A 4907-nucleotide genomic window follows, 5' to 3' on the forward strand; every position below is an offset into this window, starting at 1 on the left:
GGACTGGGTGGGGCAGGTGGGATCTGGAAGGGGCTAATGGTAGCAGATAGGGTACTGCCTCCTGCCTGCAGGTGGGGAACACCCTGATTGAGTGGGCTGAGAAGGGGTTTGGTCACCAAGCCTGGACCCCCAGCTCCTTTGGTTATAGGCTGACATGAGTAGCAGCTCATGGGGAGAGGTTAGCTGGAAGGTCTGAGGCCTGGCGCATGGGGTCAGATCTATGAACTTTCTGAAAACGCCCCATTAAAAACTATGAGGTCATAGTGATACTCTGATTCCAGTCCATCATCATAAGATTTATTCTCATCTTCCTCTTTGCCTTATTTGCAACTCTTTTCTACAACAGTAAGAAAACTGGTGTTCCATTATCCACAATATTTTCACTTATTTATTCAATCCAAGTTTATACATAAAGTTATTTCAGCATTTCTGTGCAAAAAACAAATATACCAACTAGAGTACAGCATCTATATATGGTTCCACTTATTTTCAGCCTCCAGTATAAAGTCAGAACACTGTTTTCCAAAGTTACTTAGATTAAGTCTCTTCTTTGCTACCTTCCTCAGTGTAGTTATATTAGCTTTTTGTGATGGAGTTAGGTTCATTCGTTAGATCCCCTGCCCCCTACATCCTGATAGATTTTAATTATTTAATTACATTATGAGCATGGGTAATCTTACCAAGGTTAAGAGTCAGAGTTAAATCAAAGGTATATTCAGAGAGGTGTCTCTCCTCCTCCATACCTACTGCCCCATTTTCTTCCTGTCAGTTTCCTACCCATTCCCTAAAAGTAGCTAATCTTCTGTGTTTCTTGTTTATCCTTCCTGTATCTCTTCTTCATAAATGAGCAGATACATGCTGTATTTTTTATATCCCCTTCTTTCTTATACAAAGGGTAGCATACTTTATAGAAAATATTTTGTAATTTTCTTTTTTTTACTTAAAAATAAATCCTTAAAATCACTCCATATCAGTATGTAAAGATCTTCCTCATTTACTTTATGGCTGCATAGTAGTCCAATGTGTGGATGTACCATGGTTTATCCAATCACTCTCCAATGTATGGCCCTTTAAGTTGTTTTCCATTTTGCATATGCAAACAATGTTGCAATAAATAAACATGCATATGTATTTTCATATTGCTGGAGCTATAGCTGAATAGATAGATTCTTAGAAGTGAGATTGCTGGGTCAAAAGATAAGTGCATATGACATGTTAAGTCTTTCCAAATTCCCTTCCAGAAGGGTTGTATCAATTTGCATTTCCATGAGCAACATGTGAGAGGCACTGCTTCCTTTGGGAATTTATTTAATGTGCACTGATTGAGTCACATGGGCTTCTGGGACATAGACATTTTCTCTTCAATAGTAGATTAATATCTTTTTTTTTGTCCTTTTTTTTTGAGACTGGCCGCACCGCGCTCAGCTAGTGAGCCCTGTGAGCGCACCGGTCATCCCTATATAGGATTCGAACCCACAGCGGGAGCGCTGCTGCGCTCCCAGCGCCGCACTCTCAGCGCCACACTCTTCTGAGTGCGCCACGGGCTCCCTGGGCTCGCGTGAGCCGTCAGCGCTCCTCCTTGGGGTGGGGGGTCTCCTACAGCAGCCCCTTGGAGCCCCAGAGAGCACCAGTTGGTAGCAGGCTCTACCATGGGGACGGTCCTCATCCAAGGGGACGCGAGTGGGGGAAGGCTTAGTCCTCACTTTGAGAACACATTTGTAGACACAGGAACCAGCTGCACTCAGGGGTAGCCATCCTTAAGGCCTGGTGACTTGTCTGAATCCCTCAGAGCGGTCACCTTGTGTCCAGCTCCAGGCCATGCCTGCCTAGGAAGGTCACAGTATAGACACAGCTCGCTTACAGCCCCTCAGCCTGAGACAGTGGGCCACTGCGGGTGCAGAGCAGGTCCCACACAGGGTAGAGCAGAGCCCAGAGCCCACTGGGACTTGCAGGACTGTGCTGGGGTGGACGCCAGCTTCCTAGGGGCTGCTTTCAGGGCCTGGGCGCACCCAGCAGATCATGCAGACCCTCGTTGCTCCTGGCAGCATAGAGGAATGGGGAGCAGGAGGCCTCCAGGAAGGAGGAGCCGAGATGGGGGAGGAGGGAGCACTTGGCAGCAAGGAGCTCTGTAGGGTTCCAAGGGCTGCCCCCACCCTGGCCCAGCTCTCAGGATGTCTTCCCTTCCTCCACACAGCCTGTCTGCCTGCCCACACCCCACCCCCCCCCAGCCTGCCTCAGGGGCTGTAGACGTGGCAGGCGGCCCCCTGCCTGCCTTGCTAGCTGATAAGTCCCTGGCTGGCCGCCCTGGTGTCCAGCCCGAGGAGCCAGAGCCTCTGGGCCTTCATGTTTGCCTAGAACTCCTATGTTCACCGTCGCAGGCTCCTGCTGCTGCCAGGGAAATCAGCTCTGCAGAGAAAGCTGGGATGATCTCTCCAGCCAGGCCCCAGGCAGCCACTCAACAAAGGCCCCTCAAGCCCTGACCAGACCCTGGTGGGGAGCTCAGTGGCTCCAAGATAAGCCTCAGCAGGCCTGGGTGCCGCCAGGCCATGGGTCCTGGGTGCCAGCCAGCTACCACTGTCCTTCCTGGGCTGTGCCCTGCATGGGGTGAGGCCAGGGCCAAAGGGGCGGGGGAGCTCCTGCTCAGGGCCCCCCACTCCCCGCTCCTGCAGACGTGCACACACGCACACTCACCCCTTCACATGGGCTCGCCTGTCTGCATTTGGGTCTACAGAGGCTCCTAACACACATCCCACGCTCACAGGGATGCAATGGCCCGTGGGCTCCCAGGCTGCTTGGGAACCAGCACAAGGGCCCACTTCACCCTAGGGCCAGGCCTGCACCACCTCAAGCTCTGGACTCAGCCAGTCCCCCGCCCCCCGCCAGCCCCATACCTCACCAGGCCCAGAGGTGCCACACGCTTCACTTTGCTCCACAGGAGCCTGACAGCCATGACTCAGAGCCACCTTCAACATGTGCTAAGGAAAGGCTAAGCCACAGACCACTCTGGCTCTGGCTTGGTGCAGGCTCAAGATTCCCTGGCCTTTCTCACCCACTAGCTTACTTCATCCTCTCTTCCTCTCGGTCAGGCAGAGCAAGGTAGGGCTCAGCAGCCCACCTTACGGAGGGGAGCAGGGCTCAGCAGCCCACCTTATGGAAGGGAGCAGGACTCAGCAGCCCACCTTACAGAGGGGAGCAGGGCTCAGCAGCCCACCTTACGGAGGGGAGCAGGGCTCAGCAGCCCACCTTACGGAGGGGGGCAGGGCTCAGCAGCCCACCTTACGGAGGGGAGCAGGGCTCAGCAGCCCACCTTACGGAGGGGAGCAGGGCTCAGCAGCCCACCTTATAGAAGGGAGGAGCAGGGCTCAGCATCCACATTTTACAGAAGAAACTAAGACCTGGGTACATTATCACCACACTGCACCGAACTGCAGCTGTTGTGACTGTCATTAAACTGAGTGCACAGTAGGTCAGAGGGTCCGCCTAGAGTCCCATTCCATGCCCGACCCCATGATGGGCCTTGTGTGTAGGCTACAGACGGTGCAGGTGGTTCTGTTGTCCAGCATGGGCCCCAGGAGCAACAGGTCCTTCCTCCACCGGGGCACAGCTGTGTGGTGCAGAAGCAGACTCCGTCCCAGCCGTCCAGTCTGAGGGTCTCACACTCAGGGCCCAGAGGGGGGCTGGGTATTGCCATTGAGTGCCTCACCTGCTGTTGTCTGTGGGGGCATAACCCTCCTGGACTTCTGTGGCCCCGCCCCTAGTGGGGAGGAGGCCTCTGCCCTGCCTTGGGGTTCCTGGGGTCCAGGACAATGTTAGGGATTCTGCAAAAACTCTGTCAAGCCTCCAGCATTGGTGGTGGAACTCCTGGGCATGTCAGAGTTGTGCCCACAGCTAAGGGTGGGTAGCCAGAGACCTGAGGCAGGGCCCTGCCCTCGGGGGCTCCCCATCTTTCTGGAAGGCAGAAGTGGCCACCCCCTTAGGTTAGGGTAGGCCTGGTCTCTGTCATGGGACCCCAGGGAGAGGTAGGCCTCAGGGGGACAGGGAGGGCATGTCCCCAGCCCCAGCCCTGACCCTTGACAGGCACCTGAGCTGCTTCCTCTCTTGTCCTCTGCCTCAGTTGCCTCCCTCTGACTTTAGCCGGCCGCACCCATGGAGCTGCTTGGCATGCCTCTCAGGCCCTTTCAATTCCCCAGCAAAAGGCAGTAAAATCCACCTCATCTCCAATGGGGCTCTCCGAGTGCTGCTGAGGCCCCCCCTGGGCCCCACCCCACCTGGCTCCTGTGGCCCTCAGAGCCAGGGCTGATCTGTTCTTCTACATGGCTCTGGCTTCCCGGCCCTCAAACCCCCACTCAGCCTTGCTGCTGCTGCCTGGCAGAGACCCTCAGCTCGAGGGCCCCGGGGGACAAAGCCATAAATGCAGCTTGAGGTTTTGCTGACATCATGAGAAGCTTCATTTTCTCTGTTGTGGTTTCTGGTGATGTCACCTGAGCCCCATGTATGGGCTTAGGGCTGGCGCCAAGCCTGGGTGCCTAGGGTCACCTGCCCTGTCCCACGTGGCCCCAGGCCCACCAGAGAGTCCCAGAAAATGCCTGTCACTCAGGGCAATTGCTGCAGGCCGAGACTGTTGCCTGGGGCCCCTTCTGTCCGGCACTAGGGACTGCCTGGGAAGGGTGCATGGCAGACCACCCCCTACCCTGAGAATGGTGGGGGCTGCTGCCAACGAGTGTGTGCCTGGACGCTGTGCTGCTGCTCTGGCCCCTCGGCTGGGCCACCTCTTCCCAAGGCTGTTTGAGAACTGGGCACCAGTATCCTGGGAAGGGGAGCAGGCAGGTCCCTGCTGGTGAATAGACAGGAAGCCGAGGCCCAGAGAGGCTGAGCCGAAGGCCCAGGGTCACCCAGCCCCCAGCGGA

Source organism: Galeopterus variegatus, unplaced genomic scaffold (assembly GCF_000696425.1).
Source record: "Galeopterus variegatus unplaced genomic scaffold, G_variegatus-3.0.2 Scaffold4612, whole genome shotgun sequence".
Taxonomy (NCBI): domain Eukaryota; kingdom Metazoa; phylum Chordata; class Mammalia; order Dermoptera; family Cynocephalidae; genus Galeopterus; species Galeopterus variegatus.